The 23467-nt window shown below is 34.5% G+C and overlaps 1 protein-coding gene across 1 annotated transcript in view; it reads left to right on the forward strand.

Annotated features, from left to right (window-relative positions):
* The window catches only part of LOC127841054 (intraflagellar transport protein 22 homolog), a 219312-nt gene extending 206083 nt beyond the window's left edge, over nucleotides 1-13229 (forward strand). The window contains exon 8 of the mRNA XM_052369585.1: nucleotides 13152-13229. The gene's annotated coding sequence lies outside the window, so the exon portion shown is untranslated. The remainder of the gene's footprint in view (nucleotides 1-13151) is intronic.
* Nucleotides 13230-23467: the final 10238 nt, after the last annotated feature.

Raw genomic sequence — 23467 nt, forward strand, 5'->3', positions numbered from 1 at the left:
TTTCTTAACTACATTTTGTTGTACAAGTAACGAAATTCTTATTTTATATGTTTTTTCTTTCTTACTGCCTTCTACTATATGCTGTATAGGAGCTAATATCGGTATAGAACACTAAAAGGAAACATAAATGTTTATAAAAACAGGAAAATTCTTCTTAAACAGTCTCCTGTAATCACTAATGGGGACACTTACAGGCAGACAGTTTTCTTTAAAAAAAATTATTTGCATTTAAAATGAAGACACGTCACACCTTAGGATTTGTGCCTTCCTTTTACAGAATCCTTATGATTTTAAACATTTCTTAATGACATCACCATGTAAAGGCATCTGTTTGCTTCCAAAAGAATCGTGTTCATCTTTGTTTGTTACGAAGTGTCCTCAATGTTTTTTACCTCTTAGAAACTAGTAGTGCTTCCTCAGTAACATTAAGCAGGATAAATGTGTTCTGGTTTAAATCTAATATTAGTTGTGAAGATTTTGTAAGAGATTTTGTCATACAAAAAAGTCGCCCCAGCCCATCTTAAAAACATTTAAATTTGAAGAGTAAGTTGTGTGCAATTTTACACAATGCTGAACCAAAAGCACTGCTTTTGGCACTTTGATACTCAAGGACTGGCCCAATCCTTTTAAATACGTGTTAGAGGGAAGGCAAATCAACTTGTCTGACATTATTGTTGAAGAATTGAAACAATGTTAACATTTATTTGTTCTCTCTCACTTTTGACATTTGATTTGTTTCTGTTACAGTGTTGACAGCCAGAAACCTTGTTGGCAAGTTGAAAAGAAAGTCAAGTAAGAAATGTCTCTAATTTTCAGGAAACGTTCTTGTTTGATTATTGGCAGAATTGTTCTTATAAATTATGTTCGTGCACAATCAGTCTGACTCAAAAAAGTGTTAGTATTGTCAATGTAGTTAGTACTGTTGGTTAAATAATGTGCATGTTGGTACATTATTATTCTGGTGGGAATAACTTGTTGTTGGCTGCAACCAGTTTTTGCAGTATTACATGTTTATATCTTGGTCAGATTTGGATGTTTGTAAAAACAGTCTTTTCACAGTAGAATAATATTTCCTTAAAATTTACTTTTTTTTATTAAATATTAATTTAATAATAATAATATTATTAAAATTAAAATAACTAAAATGTTTTCGCGATCATAAAGCAAGGAATTAAGGATGTGATCATTTTTTTCCAGAATGTTGGACCTTTTTCATGTTTTCTACTGTAAAGTATGTGTATGGTCTTAAACATTCTGTACTGAACTCTTTAACTGCTGGCTGGATTGTGCACACAATTTAATAGCAGGTTTTTTGTTTTCCTTCTTCAATTTCGACACAGACATTTCACAAAACTAACCCGGCCACTATTCTTGATAAAACAGCCATTTTTACCTGTAAAATTGGACTTTTGGGCTCAAAACTGTTAAAGATGGACATTGCACAATTCAAAATTTCCATTTTATTTTAATATTGTACATAAGCAAGACAAAATAATGACAGTGGTTAGGTTTTCCTATGGTTAGAGAGAGGGTAACGTTTTCTGGTCAAAATATTGTTGATCTAAATGTAGGTGGTCATGTGTTAAATGAAAAAGTGTCCAGACAATTAAAATAATATTTTAATGCATTAAAAGACATTTTAATATAATGCAATTATTGAACATGCTTTTAATAAACTTATTTAAAACAAACTGTATTTCACAATTTGTACAAGTCTGCGTTTTTACACAATTTAAAAAAGTTTGCGACTCATTTTTTCAAAAAGTGAGGGGGCCAGGGCCGCTTCTCAACATCAAGAAAAAAAGCCCTGAAAAGCTGAATGATCTTCATGTTCCCAGACTAAATATTTAGTTAATCGGTCAGTCTTATTCAATTCTAGCTTTGCTGGACAGAATAAGGAGATATTATACTCACCATTGTTTCTGGTGCTTTATGTACACACACAAAGTGAATTGTTGGTTTTCATTACAGGTGCCAAAATAACAGAAGTGTTCACATCAATAACTCTGGGTAAAGAGAAGTTTCAGACCTCCACCATCAAGTATGGAAGCAAGGTCAAGAATGGCGTGGAGTGGTTTGAAGAGTGTGACCTGTAAGTTGTCCTTGAATGTGGCTCAGCCAAACAATAATAATCACACTCTGAAAAAAGTGGATAAATGCAGTCTTCACACGATAATCAGGGACAACACTTAACACTGTATTACTGGATTTTTATTTAGAAGAGACTTCCTTTAATTGAAACATTCCATAAAAGCAGAAAGTGTCTTCCCTGATTGGCCTGTGCTGAGTGCACATGCTTATCTGGGACAGCACTTTACGCACATGCATTAACCGTTTACCACTTAGATAAGTATTTTGACGTGTTTGTAGTCCCTTAGAAAGTTAAATTTAATTAAAGTACTTAATTACTAGATTCAAGTTTAAAAAGCTTCATTTCCAACCCTTAGATACTGATGAGCAGCAAACAGCATAAAATCGAACAGACTGCGAGTTACTCACAGGCTGTTCTGGTTTATGTTGTTTGCACATAGCCATTTTCACTTTGCCTCTGAGAGGGAAAGGGTTTAGCCCAGTTTTCTCAGAAAGAGGCCCTTATCTTTAGCACTAGTCCTAGTTATCTACGTATCAAATAGTTTCATAACTTCTACTAGTCTTTTGAACTTAACTGTTGAAACACTACTAAATAACTATACAGAATATGTAAAGGCAAAACCCTGAATAACGATTTTAATTAGTGTTTACTTTACTCAATAATTTAAAATGAAGCTCTGTTTATTCCATGTGTGATTATTTGAGTCGTGTTCTGAGAACACTGAGCATAATGCATGTGCATAAAGTGTCGTCCCATATTAGCCTGTGCAATCCACACAGGCTAGTCAGGGACGACACTTTCCACTTTAACACTTTAATGACATTTTGGTTTAAATGAAGTCTCTTCTTAGCAGAAATTCAATTAGGCGGAATGTGTTGTATCTGATAAGCCTGTGCGCACTGCACAGGCTAATCTGGGACAACACTTTACGCACATGCATTATGCCAAATTTTCTCAGAACGCAACTCATTTCTTCAGTAACACCAGGAAAATATGAGATATTTTGCCGAGCTCAAGGTCAAATGTAAGAGTTGATCTATCCAAATGAGTTTTTTTTTCATATCTTTTAACACTTGAAAACCAATTGTAAAAGCCCCTGAAGTATTCTTAATAACTTCCTTGGTTTACTGTTATTATCTTGTTTCACCCCTAGGAAGGTGTTGTGCAATGTGTTGTGAGATTTGGTTGGTTTGTCTGTTGCTAGTCTGATCCCAGACATGCAATGCAGCATCGAAGTGAATGTCATTAATCGAGGCATGCTGTCAGATGAGTTCATTGGCTATGCAAGCATACCTTTTCATGAGTATGAGGTGTACGACAGGCCCACTTGTACGCAAGTATCACAATTTACAATCATGAATGAATGCTGTAAAAGATAGTTACATACTTTTAGATATGTGATAATAACTTATTGAAATTTTGGTAAGAAGCAAAATAATAAGTAAAACAAAAATAGTTGTCACCCATATATTAATCTACAGTTTAAATTAGTACATATACATGGTTTTCTGTTGGAAATGTTATCAATTATCAAGCATTTGTCATAATTATGTGCTTTGACATGGAATATTAATGCTTCATTAAATGATGTAGTTCCGGAAGTGTAATCCTCTCACCTGGTTGCAACAGACAACAATGAAAAATTCTGTCTGTATGTCTTAATATATCAAAGTAGTGTTATAGCTAAGTAATTACAAAAAATAATGTTTTTATCTCAATATAGGAAGCTTTTAAGTCTTTTTGTATGCTGTTGGATTCCTGTACCAAACATTTTTGATTGTGAATTAAGGGGCATTATTGGCCAATCTTGACATTGGTCGGAACAATTAACATCAAATTTTCATCTATATGATATCATGGCTGCATTCTGTAATCAATCATATGGGGTCAAAATCCAAGTCAGTTTGTTAACTTGAAATACCTTTACAACACTTTTAAGGTTTATTGTTAATCATTGTTTGTATTGATAGCCATGTTACATGTAAGTTCAGAAATGGTTTCTGTCCATTTTAAACATTTCTTCCAGAGTATGAAAGAGTTACTTCCAAAGTATGGAAGAGTTACAGAAATTGCCTCATGTGATTGGTCTTTAGATTTGATTAATTTCTTCCAAGTAAATCATGGAATATTTTGCTGTTTACACCAACTTCTGTAATGCTTGTTGTGTGTAACAGATGGGTACAACTTGGACAGAAGCCAAGCAAGTTGCCGGATGGGCGTTGTTGTGGTGACATAGAGGTGAGACTGTCCTTCCATGTGAAGTCACGTTCTAAAGATTCTTCACCTTCCAATCTGAAAAATAAACATACTGGATCCATAAAGTCACTGGCTACTGCTGTTGGTAAGTTTGACAAATCTTTGTGTTGAGTGTTTATGTAGTGTTTTTCCCAGGCCCTTTTTTGCATGGCTGCACCATGCCACCTTTCTTAAGGGCCACTCTGCACTTTTCAAAGGCAAGATCCGCCACGTTTCCTTATTGATAACATCTTTATTACACTTTGACCAAACTTCTTAACCGACTAGCATCAGAGAATGGCCCCAAGGCAGCGAAGATTCCTGCGGGTTCGAATAAGTCATGTGTGAATAAACCCTTGTCAATAATTATCAATAATTTCATTGACTTATTCCAAGCACCCTAATCAGTCGATAATGTGTCCACAATAATCGGTCCACAGTTTCTTCGAAGTCTTCTGAAAAAAACTTGATATTATCCTCTTGGAAATTGTGCATGTCATGCATAATATAGAAATGCCAAAACATTTATTTTTACGCATAATTTAATTAAAAAATATAACACACACACACACAAGTTTTATTTTTATTGTTATGGCCTTTAAGATAATTAATTATTGAAACAATAACTGCTCTTATGCTAATTAAACAAAATGGCAACCGGGTATTTGGCAGAAAAATTATTTGACATGTAAGATTTCACGTTGCTATGCGCACCTGTCGCTTACATCATTTTAACAAGATGGCGGACAATACAGAAAATTAATTGCGACTCTAGGCAAAAATGGCAAATAGTAATCCAACGATGAAGATCACACATTTAAAAGGAAATAATGAACTAGCTGTGATAATAAACAATGCATAAAATGTTTTAGATGCCAACAACATATTTATTAGTAATCTACTCAGTGGATGTATATCACGGAAACGTGTTTGCAAATTGTTAGCGCTCAGTTTACTTGCAAAGTTTAAAGATCTGACAAGATTATTGTTAGAAAATGGGATAAGGATAACATGGTTTCATTTATATGTCAGTGGATCTGTGAATCAAATCATGCATATATTGCTTTATTATGCACCCCTTCGAAGAAGAGGGGGTAAATTGTTTCGCTCATGTCGGTCCGTCGGTCCGTCCACCAGATGGTTTCCGGATAATTACTCAAGAACGCTTAGGCCTAGGATCATGAAACTTCATAGGTACATTAATCATGACTGGTAGATGACTCCTAATGATTTTCAGGTCACTAGGTCAAAGGTCAAGGTCACAGTGACTCTAAATCGTAAAATGGTTTCCGGATGATAACTCAAGAATGCTTACGCCTAGGATCATGAAACTTCATAGAAACATTTATCATGACTGGCAGATGACCCCTATTGATTTTCAGGTCACTAGGTCAAAGGTCATGGTCACGGTGACTCGAATCAGTAAAATGGTTTCCGGATGATAATTCAAGAACGCTTAGGCCTAGAATCATGAAACTTTATAGGTACATTGATCATGACTTGCAGATGACCCCTATTGATTTTCACGTCACTAGGTCAAAGGTCTAGGTCACGGTGACTTAAACCAATAAAATGGTTTCCGGATGATAATTTCTTCTTTTGTTTCAATAAAAAAAAGATTTCATCCTTATTGTTCCTTTCAAACTAACATTAAAAAAACACCATACTTATTTACCTATTCAGAATTTTAGAGTTTGAAAATCACAACCCTATGGCAGGGCATGGCAGGCAGTCCACTGTGGAAGTGGAGCTCTGGGATTGCAGTGGAGACAAGAAGTAAGCTGTGTACATTTCATTTATGGCTTGAGTTTCAAGTATCATCTCATAAACCAAAGCCATAAGCGTTTCCAAAATGAAATGATAACTTCATCATAAGTCCCATGTTTTTGGTCATGCATTATGTACTATATCACCAAATTGTAACCAGTGTATTTACATAAAAGTTTCTCTACCACTAAAATATTTCCATTAATCTCTTAAAATGCTTTTAATTCTTGAGTGCATTGTCCTGTATTGTATAGACAATCGGTCAAGTGCCTTTGAGACTAGCAAATATGAAGAACATTGTTTTGTAATTTCTCTGGTGCCATTTGTCCCCTGTATTTATTTTTGGCAATTTTTTTTGCAATATGAGAATGCCGTAATCAAATGAGGTGTCTTTTTTGTTTCCAAAGCGTTGGGGCATGAGTTGTGTCTTTTTGCAGGTTTGAGACCTGCTGACCCGCTATGGCCAAGGACACCACAGGAATCATATTTGTGTACAACCCAGACCAGCCCAACCATGACAAAGAGCTGGAGAACTGGTAGCGTGCATTGAACCCTGCTGCAGTTTGAATCTTATATTCAGTGATGTTCATTTAATTGTATTAAAGGCCATAGATTTAAACACTCTGTAACTTAAAATTGATAGTTTGTGTCTCAAAGGTGCATGGTTTCTGACAGCTATTTTGTTTCTTAATGATGCATTTTATCATAGTTTGGTATGTTAAATCAGTTCAGGTCTTTTGTAAGAATTGGATGTTATAAAAATATTTTGAAACATTAAATATACAATTGAATTCTGAATGGTTGGACATACTTTATTCCTATAAGTGACTACAATTTGTGACATATTCTTTAATCATACCTATTGTACTTTTTTCAGGCATAATTTTTTCATTGAAGAGCAAGGTATCAAGGAAACGTCATGCTGTGTGTTTGCTCACCACAAACCTAGTTCTCCTGAAAGGGAAAAGTCGCAACTGTGTAAGTATCAAAAGGCTATCCATACAACAGTCAGTTATATGTTATTTGTCAGTTTCTATATAGGCCGTGCTCTGTGAAAAGGGGGTTTAATGCATGTGGTATGGTATTTATCATTTACAGAAAGTCTCTTCATAGCAAATATCCAGTTAAGGCGGAAAGTGTTTTCCCTGACAAGCCTGTGGGGACTGCAAAGACTAATCTGGGACGACACTTTACGCACATGCATTAGACCCCTTTTTTACAGAGCAAGGCTCATTTAAATGTTCACTTATATCTGGTATCAAGTCTGGTGTTTTGGTGTCATCACATTCTTGTATAGTTACAAGTTGTAAGCTCTCCTGAGCAATATGGGCCATGCTCTGTGAAAAGTACTTATTAAAATATGTTTTACCAATATAGAAGTCTCTTTTATCACTGGATCAAGAGACAAGTTGGTTTTAACGTTAATTTTTACAAGTTCAATATCCCATGGGTTATGTGTTTTCAAAAATTAGGTTTCCATATCAAATCTAAGAAAAACTGTTTTTCCTCTAGACACTACACAAATTACTCAACATTAATGACCAGGTCAAATGGTAGGAAACCCATATTACCAATCTTCAATTAAGGATTCAATATTAATTTATCTTGGTGAGAATGTTTATTGTTCCCTACCTGTGAAACCGGAGGGGACTTATGGTTTGCGCTCTGTGCGTCAGTCTGTCAGTCTGTCACACTTTTCTGGATCCTGCGATAAATTTAAAAGTTCCTAATATTTTTTCATGAAACTTGAAACATGGACGATTGCAATATGGAGATTATGCACGTCAATTCATTTTGTTCCTAGGTCAAGAATTCTGGTTGCTATGGCAACAAATGTAATAAAAAAATTACTGACAATGGTGGAGTTTCACCGGTAGGGGACCATATTGCTTGACAATCTCTTGTTTCGACTATTTGTGGCCATTTTTGAATCTGAATCAAGTGGATTAAAACATTATGTTGGTAGCTCCATTTCTTTGACAATTTATGTACCTTTAACTCATGTTAGCATTTTAGGGCCATTATGGCCAGACCCTTTTGTGTGCACATGGCTTCTCACTGTAAAGTAAATGTTTGTTTTTGTGTAACTTATTTTTCAACTGTTCATTAAAATTTTATTTCTCTCAAACAGTACATGTTATATACTATATCTCACAATTGATTATATTCCAAACATAATTGTTCTGTTATTACTATAAACATGCCTTATTAAAATTTCACGCCTCATATAGCCCCCTCCGCGCACCCTTCTGGTAAGATGTTGTTCCCTGTAGAATCCTTTATTTCTTTGCATGTTTATTTTGATGACAATTTTATTCATATTGTTTGCATTAGCCCTTACCATATCAGTCTAGATTTCCATGGCAAATGATTAAGTATATGTATTAATCATGTATCTCGTTAGCACAGGATGCTTACACTTTTTATGCCCCTGGTAGGGTGGCATATAGCAGTTTAACTGTCCGTCAGTCAGTATGTCAGTGTGTATGTCAGTCTGTCTGTCCGTCCGAAAAAAAAAACTTTAACGTTGGCCTTAACTTTTGCATTATTGAAGATAGAAAGTTGATATTTGGCATGCATGTGTGTCTTATGAAGCTGCACATTTTGAGTGGTGGAAGTTCAAGGTCAAGGTCATCCTTCAAGGTCAAACGAAAAAATAAAATAAAATTCAAAGCAGCGTTCTCATGAAGCTGCACATTTTTAGTGGTGGAAGTTCAAGTTCAAGGTCATCCTTCAAGGTAAAAGGTAAAAAAAATAAATAAAATTATTTCAAAGCGGCGCAATAGGGGGCATTGTGTTTCTGACGAACACATCTCTTGTTTATTGATGTAATGATGACCATTTTATTAGCTCATCGATTTTTTGAAAAAAAAAAGAGCTATTGTCATCACCTTGGGGTCGGCGTCCGGTTAAGTTTTGGGCTTTGGTCCACTTTTCTCAGAAAGTATCAACGCTATTGCATTCATACTTGGTACACTTACTTACTATCATGAGGGGACTGGGCAGGCAAAGTTAGATAACTCTAGCATGCATTTTGACAGAATTATGTGTCCTTTTTATACTTAGAAAATTGAAAATTTGGTTAAGTTTTGTGTTAAGGTCCACTTTATTCCTAAAGTATCAAAGCTATTGCTTTCATACTTGCAACACTTACTAACTATCTTAAGGGGACTGTGCAGGCAATGCTATGTAACTCTGACTGGCATTTTGACAGAATTATGGGCCCTTTATACTTAGAAATTGAAAATTTGATTAAGTTTTGTGTTTTGGTCCACATTACCCCTAAAGTATCATAGATATTGCTTTCATACTTGGAACACTCGCAAACTATCATTTAAAGGGGACAGTATAGGACAAGTTGCATAACTCTGGTTGTCATTTTGACGGAATTATGGCCCTTTTTTACTTAGTAACTTTGAATATATGGTTAAATTTTGTGTTTAGATCCACTTTACTTCTAAAGTATCAAGGCTATTGCTTTAGAACTTCAAATACTTTCATGCTAACATTAGGGTACTGTACCTTGCAAGTTGAATTTTACCCTTACCTTTGAATGACCTTGACTATCAAGGTCAAATTATTAAATTTTTCTAAAATTGCCATAACTTCTTTATTTATGATTAGATTGATTGATACTTTGACATAAAACTCTTACCTGACATACCACATTAGACCCCACCCAAACCATCCAGAATAACCCCCCCCCAAATTTTTGTTTCCATTCTTTTTTAAAGATCATCTAATAAATGACTACACCATCACACTATACCCCCACCGGCCCCCCCCCCCCAAAAAAAATAAATTTTTTTTTTTTTGGAAACATGGTTAAAAGACAAATATAGTTTTTTTAATTAATAGATTTTTGAAATATATGTACCGTCCAACCATCCCACCCAAGAATACCCCCCCCCCTCCAAAAAAAATTAATTTATTTTTGAAATACCGTCCAACCATCCCACCCAAGAATACCCCCCCCCCCCCCAATTATTTTTTTTTGCATTTTTTTTTGGCATTTTTTGAAGATAATGTAATAAGTGACCACACACCCACACTATACTCTCCACACCACCCCCTCCCTCCTTTGTGATTGAAGTATTGAAATAGGTCCCTTCACCTTTAAAAGAAAAATAGATGAGCGATCTGCACCCGCAAGGCGGTGCTCTTGTTTTAATAATGATGCTGTACTGTTTTGCCTTATAAAAATGCTATATTTAAATGATTTCAGTTTGATTTAAATACATGTAATCAGTTTGTAGATAAACACTGTGTATTAAAGGATCTTATTCGAAAGTTCTGATTTTTTTTAAATTGCAAGTGGAAAATTTTGATCTACTGAAATGTGCTAAATTATTGTAAGAGGTTAGGTTTACAGAAATGCATGCATCTTGACAATCCTGCTTTATGTTGTAAAATATTCTGATTATGTTGTATTGATTATTTATTTGCTAATCTATTTAATGAAAAGTCTTAGCTATACTATTTAACCCAAATGTTGGTTTTGGTGTTTGCATAATGCACTAGTTAAGCTAAATGTGCAGCATCTCCGTGTAACTCTGACATGCAATTAAGCTAAATTAGGCCAATTTTGGTACTTTGGGATCATTATGCAAGGCCACAGACAGAGGCCCATAACTCTGACCTTCATTTGGGCAGAATTATGCCCCTCATAGTACTTGTTATTCCTAGTAAATTTAGGTAATGATTGGGTGCAAAGCGTCTTATTAATAGCTGAAATGAACAACTAGCATGGGGTGGGATGTGGGGCCAGTTAGGTAAAGGCCACTGTTGATAAAAATAGATACAAATTGTGCGCTCCAAAACATCAATAAGGACGAGCTAACAAACTTTTGTTTGATGGTTGCACACTGATATATCAAGTGGTTGCATTTTGGGCCAGTGGGGTTAATGTCACTGTTACTAAAACCAGAGAAAGAGTATCTGCTTGATAACTTACGTTTTCATGTAGGTTTTGTATTGTACTTATGTTTGTAGGTAGCTTACACACAGACCTAAAGTGAGATTGTATTTTGGACCAGATGGGTCAAGGTCATTCTTTCGTAAACTTAAAATGGTTTACTGCTAGACTACTTGAGTTTTGATGGAGGTACTGGGCTGTAATGTTGTGTGCAAGAAACTTACTTGCAGGCCATGCTTTCAAAATTATATAAATTCAAATGAATTTATTAGTGAAAAGTTGACAATCTAGTTTCCTGGCATTGTCCCATTTCTTGCTTTCAACTTATAAATTATCAGCTTTAAGTTAACATAAACTATATCACTGCTAAAACTTCAAGTATGTCTTTGTGGTTATTATATCAAGCGACTGACAGAAAATTTATGTTGTACTATCAAAGCGGAAGAACAGTCGAACACACTGTCTTAAAATTGATCTTTTTAGCTCTACTAGCCGAAGGCCTGAAGAGCTTATGTCATGGCGTGATTTCCGTCGTGCGTGCGTTAGACTTTTTCTTGTTTACGCGATACAGTCCACGATTTTCATCCGATTCTTTTCAAACTTGTTCAGTGTCTTTATATTAATGAGGACTCGAATCCTTTTGAAAATGGATTACATCAGAATAAAAAGTCCAGAATTATCTCCCCTTGAATTTGAGAAAATTGTGGAATAAGGCTTGTTTATGCAATTAAGTCCACAGTTTTCATCCAATCATTTCCCAACTTGCACAGTGTCTTTATCTGAATGATGAGTCAAACCCTAATGAAAATGTGCAATATCGGAGTTACCAGATACCAGAATTATCTCCCCTTGAATTTGAGAAAAAAATGAAAATCTTTAACATTTTGCAATATTGAAGAAAGCAACTTCATGTTTGGGATGCATGTGTATCTCATGGAGCTGCACATTTTGAGTGGTGAAAGGTCAGAAGGCGACATAGTGTTCCCGACAAACACATTTCTTGTTTGTTTACATATAAAGTTCTATCCTTTTGAAACTTCAACGGATGTTTTACATCATCAAGGGCCAGAACCCCATTGAGAGTGAAAATTTGTCCAACTTATTGTTGAAAAGGAGCCATTTGAAGTTTAAATTTTATGTTTCTTCTTGTTTATGCGATAAATTTTCCATTTTGGGTCTGTTTATTTAAAACTTACTCAGATTGTTCATACTATCAAGGGCTTGAGCCCGATTGATTCCAGCCAGTAGAGCGATTCAGGCCCTCATGGGCCTCTTGTTTTGCTCTTTAAAAAGCTAATCTTATGTATTATCTATTGTTTTATTTTCACTATATGTTTCCTCACAATATCAGATGTTTATGATTGGTCCACTTGTCAGTAAACAACTTTTCTTTCTTTTCAGCAGTTTTCATTGTTTCTTCACCATATTTAATGAAAACCTCTGAAGTCATACAATCTAAGACATGTTTGATTATTAATTGATAACAAATAACCTTAGGAACTGTTGAGTTATGACTCTTGCAATCTTAAATATAATCTGTTGTTTCCTTTCCTGCTTATAAAGTGTTTGTAATTGTTTGTAATATCTAGGATCAGTTTGATAACCAGTCATGGGGGATTAAATGGCTTACTATAAGTGAATCATATATTAAGTTAAACATCGATTGCATTTGGTTCAAGACTAACAAGACTAACAAGCATTCTATAAAGAAATGTAATATGGTTATCAAACATTTTCTCCATAAATATTTCTTGCACAAACTGTTCATCCAAATGTCAACTGAGTTGGTATGTCCTCTTGCTTACAGACAAACAGGTAAGGTTATATCTTTGAGATAATAAGTAAATATTCTCTCCTGCTGGTGCAGCTTAAGATTCACTTTGTTTATATCTAATCTCCGGCATTAACAAGCACAAAATGATGGTGTTATCTTTCCGATATTTCAGCTCAGTGCTTCAGTAACATCCCGGTGGTTCACACCAACATAGAGGAGGAGGGAGAGTCAGTGAGGAACGAGTTCAGTCAATTCTTAGCGAAACTCACAGTCGCCATGTCAGATAAACGTGAGCAGGAGGAACTAAGCATCATGAACCATCGCTAATCTGGCAATTATTGATTGTAATTGGGTTTATATTATTTAAGGTGTGAACAATGAATTTACAGATTATGCTCCTTTTACATGATAAGTTATTCCATGAAGAAAATGTAAACTTCCTAGTATCCTACTAACAAGTCATTATGGTTTTCATAAATTAAAGTTGTGTATTTATTGGGTTAATTTGTGTACAGGAGTTTGATAAAGTAATTAATTGGTGGCTTATTTTGTGTATAGGAATTTGATTTAGTAATTAATTGTATTGAATCTCCCCTGTTAATTATTTTCATTTGTGATTTTTATTTTTTAAGGTATTGTTTTAGAATGGTAAACTTCAACTGTATAATACAGTATCCTTACATACCATATGATTATAAGTTTGTCATGGGGCTTAACATGTGGGGAATAGGGGTAATAGTAGTCCAATAATTTGATTAATTAATATTGACATTTTATTTTAAAAAAGTAGGTAGAAACCATGAAATCTCATTCCAGTTAAGCAATTAAATTATGCTTTGTGTTTAAATGTATAATGAAGGAATGAATTAAATTTTCTTTTCAGAGTGTTATTAAAAATTGACTTTCTATAGCATTGGGTTTCATTTTCTTTGAACATTTTTGCAATATACAATTTTTCAATAATGGAAATATAAGTAACATTTTTTATCGCGAGACAAATGTATACGTACATGTATTCTATGCAGTTTTTTTATGAGGATCATAAATAGTTAAATAGTTAAGTATGTGAATCTGTATTAAATTTATGTTAATTTAATTAAATAAATGACCTATATTTTATATTAATTTTGTGTTATACTTGTGTTCGTTTTTTTTCATCGATGGTTCAAGAACAATATCACAAGAGATAATCATTATGTAATTGAAAATTGCACATGCCACAGACTCAGGTGCAAAATCTCTCATTGTGGACCTCAACAGATATTTGACCAGTATGCCCACATTTTAACTTTGACCTAAGTGTGACCTTGACCTTGAAATTCGCACCAATGTTTAAAGCATACAATTTCAAAAATGTATGTTGGATGAAGAAAGAAAGCAAACTTTGAAAATCAAAAACCTTTCTTAAGAAATGTATCTAAAAGTATGACTGACATATAACCATTATATTTTCTCTTTGAATTCAAACCTCCTCTAAAGTTTTAAAGTAAATTCCTCATAAAATGTTTATTATCTATTGCACAGTTTTACTTTCCCCATCATCAATACAGATAAACCATCCAAATCGTCTGCAACTGAGACATTAGATTGAACCTTGAAATTTATTCTATAATAACCGTTTTCAGTAGGTTTTGACGGAACTAACTAAGATATTGAGCTGAGTTTTGGTATGTGAGTGTACATCGCCTCATGAACATTAGATACGGTGTGCAATTCGTTCCGGACCATTGATATTTGGCGAAGATATGGGCCTTGAACTTAAATTTTTCGCTATAAAACCGTTTTCCTGACGGGTTTTTTCGAACTCTTTCTGAAATTGAGCTGATTATTATAACGCCGGTAGAGTGGCAAATAGCACCGTCTGTCCGGCCGGCATTTCATTTTCCAAACTTTTTTCGAAACGCTTTAAGATATTAACCTTATATTTGGTGTATCAGTCTACCTACCTGACTTAAGTTACGGATGAAGTATGACTTTCGTTCCGGTCCATTGATTTTTGGCGAAATTATGGGCCTTTGGTTTAGACAAAGAAACCCTCCAGTTCATATTCATGCCAATTATTCGTATCACCTCTCTAATTGCTTCCAATTTTCAGATCTTCGACCTCCTGTATCTTTTGTTTGCATTCGCTGCTTCTCTTTCCTTGGCCAATCAAAAGACGTGTTAGATTAACCATCGATACTGTAGATGAAGCATTTAAGATCACAGGAGGCAATTGACTGATCAGAGATGTGTGTACAAGGCGATAAGAAAACATTGAATTTGTCTAGGGGCTTATAAATAGCGATAATCCCTTGTTTATCATGCTAATAAAAGTAATAAAAACACATCTCTTCTGTATTTAGTGAACGTGTACTGTGGGCCCTTTCATGATAAAAAAATGCAGTAGGCCCATTATTTAAAAAATACCTAACTTGACAGCCAGCATGTAAAGTTTTGAAATTATACAAAGAAAACTGTTTAAGCTGCATATAATGGATAGTTAAGAGCATTACAAATGGTAAGTATTATTTTTTCGTCACAAATACCAGATCTATAAATACTAGGAGATATGCAGGAATGGAATCAAATCCAAGTATTCAATTTATTATATAATTATGCAATTCAGCCTATATGCTATATTGTGGCAGCTCAAGAAAGGAGACACATAAAGCCACTTCTTTGTAATACTTGACTGTTGATTTCACAGGGTGTGAGAAAAGCTTGAAGGACACACTTGGAATTCTGGTTTATGATATCAAATTCAGTGACCTGGAAAATTCCAATTTTTTTCCACATGCAGAAGTCAAAGGTCGTAGGGTTAAGGTTATCCAGTCTCAAGGTCAAGTTATGTGTGTACCTAGATGCTGGCACCATAAGGTTATAAATCTGGTAAGATTTTTTTTTCAAAGATGTTTAGATTTAAAGTTTCATTCACATTTGCACCAGCTAGGCTTGAAAGAGAAAAAGCCAGCATGTTTTTGTCTGAAAATTTCATGACGAATTTTTTTACGGAACAATACTTAGATAATAACGTCAATACAAATATTGAAACAACGAATTTTTTTCACTTTGTACTATTAACTTAAACTACATATTTTACGTTTCCTAAGGAAGACACTATTTCCATCAACCACAACTGGTTGAATGCTAGCAACATTGACCTCTGCTGGAAGCATCTGCGGTCCAGTCTGACAGCAGTACAGCTGGAGTGGCAGACTACCGGGGCATGAAGGGTTGGGCATAGGGACTATGAGGTTGTGGCAGTCTGAGAAAATAAGCGTATTTTTCGGCGTATCTGTAATAAGCCAGCTTTTCACCTTACCTGACCTTTGTAAGTGTCCAATAAAATTCAAATAAAATTTCCCGCGGCTAGGTACGAATGAATACACTTCATTTATTCCATTGGCTGATTTGAGTATACCACCAGAACATTGGAAACATATCCGCGTCTTTGTAACACTGTTTTACTGCATGAAACAATTTTATCTCTAATGAAAAGGCTAAAAGATAGAACAGTTTTACACTCAATTCTCGACATAAATACAGTTTGTGCGTGCATCTTTTATTTTCAGAGGATTGCTTGCGCAAAAGCGTTTGGCTATGTTCTCATATTTAGTACTTACTTCCATATTCCTGTCAACATGTTAACATGTTAAAGTATAAAGAGCAGTGGAAGCGAGGCCTCACTTTAATGCATTGCATTTCAACCCGCGAGGTATCGGGTCAATTCGCGGCCAGTGTGTGAATGTCACAGTTTATATACAGGTCATCACCGGAGTTCGCGGCCAGTAAAATAATCGCTATATAATAAAGACGCTATCCGCGAACTAGGTGACATGGAATTTTCTTTAGACCAGAAATATGTTAAATGAAGATATTCAGCAAAATAATTATGGTATGTCAATAATAGATTCTTAATGTGTTTTCAACAATACAATGATACATATTATTTTTGATTAATTTAACAATAATTATTCCACCATATTTACTATGTATTAAGCATAGGCGCGATGATTCTCGATACTGTTAATAATCGAATCAAATAGCAATGCCCGACAAACCACTAAAACAGATTTGTTCGAAGAACGCGCCTATAAAAACGGATACTTCGCATGTGGCCGATTGACTCATATGTTTTAATTTCTCTTCCATTCTTCTTTTGGTTTTCTGTTTTGTATCTATAGGTTTATGACCAGCAATATGTAATAATGTAAAATAAGCCGCGAAAACTCCGCGTAACATCCCGTACTGCGTGTGATGCAGCTAAGAACTGCACAGAAAAAGACATTCGCTATCCTTGATCTCATTTATTGAACTATCAAAGCCGTATATCTTTTTTTCGGCGTAAGCTGTATTAAGCCAGCTTTTCACCTCTCCTGACCCTTGTAAGTGTCCAATAAAATTCAAATAAAATTTCCCGCGGCTAGGTACGAATTAATACACTTCATTTATTCCATTGGCTGATTTGAGTATTCCACCAGAACATTGGAAACATATCCGCGTCTTTGTAACACTGTTTTACTGCATGAAACAATTTTATTTCTAATAAAAAGGCTTAATAGATAGAACAGTTTTACACTCAATTCTCGACATCAATACAGTTTGTGCGTGCATCTTTTATTTTAAGAGAATTACCAGCGCAACGCGTTTATATTTAAAGGCTATGTTCTCATATTTAGTACTTACTTCCATATTCTTGTCAACATGTTAACATGTAAAAGAATAAAGAGCAGTGGAAGCGAGGCCTCACTTGAATGCATTGCATTTCAACCCGCGAGGTATCGGGTCAATTCGCGGCCAGTGTATGAATGTCAGAGTTTATATACAGGTCATCACCGGAGTTCGCGGCCAGTAAAATAATAGTTATATAATAAATACGCTATCCGTGAACTAGATGACCTGGAATTTTCTTTAGACCAGAAATATGTAGATTCTTTATGTGTTTTCAACAATACAATGATAAATATTATTTTTGATTAATTTAACAATAATTATTCCACCATATTGACCAATGTATTAAGCATGAGCGCAATGATTATCGATACTGTTAATAATCGAATCAAATAGCAATGCCCGACAAACCACTAAAACAGGTTTGTTCGAAGAACGCGCCTATAAATACGGATACTTCTCGTGTGGCCGGTTGACTCGTATGTTTTAATTTCACTTCCATTCTTCTTTTGGTTTTCTGTTTTGTATCTATAGGTTTATGACCAGCAATATGTCATAATGTAAAATAAGCCGCGAAAACTCCGCGTAACATCCCGTACTGCGTGTGATGCAGCTAAGAACTGCACAGAAAAAAGACATTCGCTATCCTTGATCTCATTCATTGAACTATCAACGCCGTATATCTTTTTTAAAGATATTTCTTGTTTAAAGATATTTCTTGTTTTTATTTTGACAAAAAGCCTCAAACGTTGTCTTTATACATGTCAATAATTATTTACTATTACACCTTTTTTGAAAGAAGTTGTGTATTATGTCATAATTTTGTAAAAATAGCGTGGCGAGATTTTTTTTGTAAATGCAGCTTAATGCTTTTTGAATCTGCATGACTTTTTTATTACACACATAGAATATACACTTTATGCCAGGTACATAGATGGTGTTTACATAGAATGTACACTTTATGCTAGGCACAGAGATGGGTGTGTACATAGAATGAACACTTTATGCCAGGTACAGAGATGGGTGTGTACATAGAATGAACACTTTATGCCAGGTACAGAGATGGGTGTGTACATAGAATGTACACTTTATGCCAGGTACAGAGATGGGTGTGTACATAGAATGTACACTTTATGTCAGGCACAGAGATGGGTGTGTACATAGAATGTACACTTTATGCCAAGTACAGAGATGGGTGTGTATATAGAATGTACACTTTATGCCAGTTCCATAGATGGGTGTGTACATAGAATGTACACTTTATGTCAGGTACTGAGATGGGTGTGTACATAGAATGTACACTTTATGCCAGGTACAGAGATGGGTGTGTACATAGAATGTACACTTTATGCCAGGTACAGAGATGGGTGTGTACATAGAATGTACACTATGCGAGGTACAGAGATGGGTGTGTACATAGAATGTACACTTTATGTCAGGCACATAGATGGGTGTGCGCAGACTTCACGCTATCTAAAAACTCAACAAGTTGTGAAATATAAATCTGGTTACGAGAAATAATTAATTGATATATTCTGCATATTATAAGTGATCTAAATAGTTGGGTTATCGTTTTGTGTTATCTGTTTATATGAAAGCATACTTAATTGCACTCATAGTTTAAATATTCGGTGTTGAGCTGTCTGGGAAATGCATGGTACTTATGAAGGCTTGTAATGTTTTTAATATCACAGTCATTGCCGAATTGTCGTCTATTTTGTCAAAATAATATCTTGTTGGTGATAAAAAATTGGTTCATATTGGAACAAAAGCTAAATCATGACGGCATATTTAAAAAATAATGGGCCAATAATTAATATGCCAATTATGACAGTGGGGCGAATGTACCATTTTCTGTAATCGCTTGAGTATTTATCAGTATTGTGGTACTTCGAAAACTCTCATGTGAAACTACGAGGCCTACGGTGATTATATTCGGTTTTTGACCATCATATAATGGTGCTAAAATATCTCCAGGATCATAACTGACCATTCCTCAGGGTCACATGATTTATATATACTCGTATAGAACAAATAATATTCTCTAACATGACAAGACCCATTGATGTAATATTTAGAACGGACCATCACAAATATTTGCCCTGGCAACACCTGATGTCTGTAATTATATGTCATGTAATACAATGTGTACACGATAAGTATTGATGCAAAGAATCAAAAGTCGTCGGGAATTTTAGTGTAAAAGGCACTCAGTGAAGTAACATTGAACGATTTTTTTTCTATTGTAAATATTAATATATTGGCCGATTATTTTAAACAAAATAGAAAAAGATACTGGTATAACCATTATCTATGATTTTGTGTTATAACCCCCAAATAACCATTATTTGTGATGTTGTGTTATAACACCCAAATAACCATTATCTATGATTTTGTGTTGTAACCCCCAAATATTTCATAGTTCATTTTATTTACATTGGTTTTCTTTTTTTACTGGTATCCGTGTGCAGTTTTCATTAATGGAACAGAACTGTGTAGGTTTTAAAAAATCTGCTTCATCTTGTAAGCATAATTTCATATTTTTCTCAACTTCAAGGGGAGATGATTCTGAACTTATTCTTACGTTGCTCATTTACGATAGGGGTTGAGTACTCATTGATATGAAAACACTGTAAAAGATTCAAAAAAAATGAATGAAAACTGTAAATTGTATAAAGAAGCTGCATTTCACAATACTTTGAATTTCAGTTAAAGATCATAATAGATTTATTGCTCCGATATTTTTCATTTTCAATAGAGTTCGAGTAATACTGATATAAAAACACTTAATAAGTTTGGAAAGATTCAGACGAAAGTTGTGAAATCTTTTAAACAAGTGGAAATTGTTTATTTTGTCGAATTTAATAGAAAAAAATCTGGACTTATTGTCCCGATGTTTCTCATTCTAAATGAGGTAAAAATGCTCATTGATATGAAGACACTGTAAGTTTGGAAAGAATCTGATGAAAAATGTTGACATAATAACCTAACCAAGCAGTTTTTCACTTTTATTTTAAAATTCAAAGAGACACAATTCTGGACTTATGGTCCAATATTGCACATATAGAGTTTGGGTTGGGTCCTCATTGATAAAAAAACCTGTGAAAGTTTGGGAACAATCGGTTGAAAATTTTGGACTTCGAACAAGGATTTCAACATTTCTCAAATTCTAAGGAAGATAACTATGGACGTAATGGTCGGATAATGCTGAAGGGCCTGCCATACCACCTGGATAGTAATACGTGTCGCGCTTCATGCTCTATATGTGGTTCTTAAAAAAAACTCCGAGGAGTGCTTGACTCTAGGGAAACGGCTTGCTGGGACACAGCTCCTCCTTGATAAGCGGCTGCTTCCTTTATCGCAACTCATTGTTACAATCAATAATACGTGTCGTGCTCTCGCTCTATATGTGGTAGGGATAGGCCTATGATAGACAACCATAAAAATACATGGATAATAGATGTGTTGTTTGCATTTATTTGTTAATATAAAAACACGTGTATTTTTTATAAGATATTAAAGTGATGTAAGAAATTTTAATTAACGTTGTCACCACGTTGCATCCATTAATTTTAATAAAAATGTCCAATTGTAGTAAAATGGATTTTAAAATGTCTACATATAATAAAGGTTTATTATATTTATTAACATGACTGAAAAAAATTGTCAGCCGCCGAACTGTTCCGTTCGTGCCGGAACCCGGGATTGAACCGGGGGCCTGTAGATGACTGTTGCGTAAACAACTTCAGTCTAACGCTCTCCCAACTGAGCTACTCCTGCTGACATTCACTTATGTACTGCTATTTGGTGAAGTTGTGTATAGCGATCGTTATTATATGTCTATTAATAAACGAATACATTGTACGTTTTCGTACCACTACGCCGTCCAATAAACTTGCTTGCGTGATAGGTCGTCAAATATCGTACTACATTGATTCTCCACTAAATAAGCAAATTAGAAAAACCACAAAATAAATATATTTTGATAATGTTTTGTTTTTATACAAAACATCATTTGTTTTAATACAAAACCAGAAAGTTTCGCGTATTTGCCCAGTCCCTGTGATCTTTCCCATGTGATCAGTTGTGGATCAGTTATTAATTAAAACAATTAGCTTTGCATTATTGGCAATAAATGTAATAGGCACAAATACAGTACTTATTTACACTAATTTACACAAAAAATCGCCATTATGCAAGATATTCTTTTAAAAAAAATTATACATTGATCCGTAAAATGACTTCTCCTCCCATAAGCGAAAAAAATGCATTACATACTAGTCGCCGCCCTCCAGGGCGACGCCAATTATCAACTTTTAGCTTGTTTCCGCTTTAGATGCCCCTTTTTCAGCAATCTTAATTAAGATTGGTCCAATGTTCATCTGACAATTTTGAGTCCAAGTTTTGATTGGTTCATGTGTGTCCAAAAACTAGGTAACCTTGTCAGATAAATAGAAATTCTCAATATTAAGCTCGTTTATATGAATATGGTTATGTGTATACAAAAACTAGGTCAAGTATGAGCAAAATCCTGGTTTCGCAATATTTAGCCTGTAATCACTCTGGAAGCAACATTTTTGGCTCAGTCTTGATGAAGCTTGATCATAGTTTTTATCTTCAGATTATACATGCCAAGTTTAAACCCCATTCATACACAAATTGTGTTATCTCTCAAGAAGTCACACTAATGCCTCAATTGTGATGACACTTAGTCATAAACATGATCTTTCCAATATCTTAGCCAGCATTAAATCTTGGTCAAGTGGTGTCAAAGACAAGGTCACAAGATCAAGTAATATAGAAAAACATGTTAAAATGCCTTTCGCCTGTTTAGATCATTAATTGATTCAATGGTTGATTTGCAGAAAATGTATATGTCATCGAAGCAATTTTTACTATACAAGATGTGTAATATTTATAAAATTAGCTAAATAGCTTATCATCTGAAACCATTAGGACGTAATGTTTGGTATGTCTTAATGTAAAGTGTTTCTGCGCAATTTTTCCATAATCGCTGTTTCAAATATTTTTACTTTATATTCTCTTACTTGGTAATATACCGGCATTTCTAAATATATATTTAAAAAGATAAAAAAGCGAACAAAATAGCCTCATCTTTACATTCTTGTTGTAATTCTCAGATAAATACGAGATTTTTGTTATTTTAATTTGGTGTGTATGCCCATTTATCAGGCAAACACACAAGTGCAGCGATTGCTTAAACCGTCTTTGATATAAGTTTCATGTAAGTTTTTTCTATATTAAACAAATGGAAAATAATTCTCTCTGCACATGAATTTAAGTTTTTATGTTATCTAACATATAATTTTCGTTCTTTAAGTTTAGCTTAAACCTTTTTAGTTGAGCTAGATTGCATCCAAAGCCGTAGGCTTATTTGAAAGGCTATATAGTCCATTTCCCGGGCCTAGAACCAGTACTTGGTTTCTAAAGAACTCTCGCACAGTGTGGATCGAACTCGTGACCTTCCTGTTGCTAGGCGGACACCATATCAATACTACGCGTAGACCTTTTCATTCCTTTACTAAACACATTTTAATTTTGGGTAAAAATGTTGGCGATAAGAGATGTTTGATTAGCTGATCACTTAGTTAGATTGACAGCTGCCAAGTAGTCAAATGCTTTTTCATGTAATTGAAGTACAGTCTGTTGTTGGTAACTCTAAATGACAGTGCTAGTATTGACTACAAGACTTATAATACATATCAAGATGCTACATACAATAGCCACCAATAGAATACACGCACTACAAAGTAAGGATGTAAAGGGTCATCCAAGTCTAGCCATAGAGACGACACAAGTGTTTGTAGTGACTGCTGTGAAACAACTCAATATGACATTGGAACGGACGAAACTAGTTTCAGTTCTGCATAATTTTTGATGGATACAAAGAGTAAAGTTGTGACGTAAGTGTAAGTGAGAAACATAACACTAATATACAATCGAATTAATATTTTAAATAGAATAATTCTTAGCAATGTAATATATCTGGTATTAGAAATGTTTTCAAAAG

This window comes from Dreissena polymorpha, chromosome 1, assembly GCF_020536995.1.
Source record: "Dreissena polymorpha isolate Duluth1 chromosome 1, UMN_Dpol_1.0, whole genome shotgun sequence".
Taxonomy (NCBI): Eukaryota; Metazoa; Mollusca; class Bivalvia; order Myida; family Dreissenidae; genus Dreissena; species Dreissena polymorpha.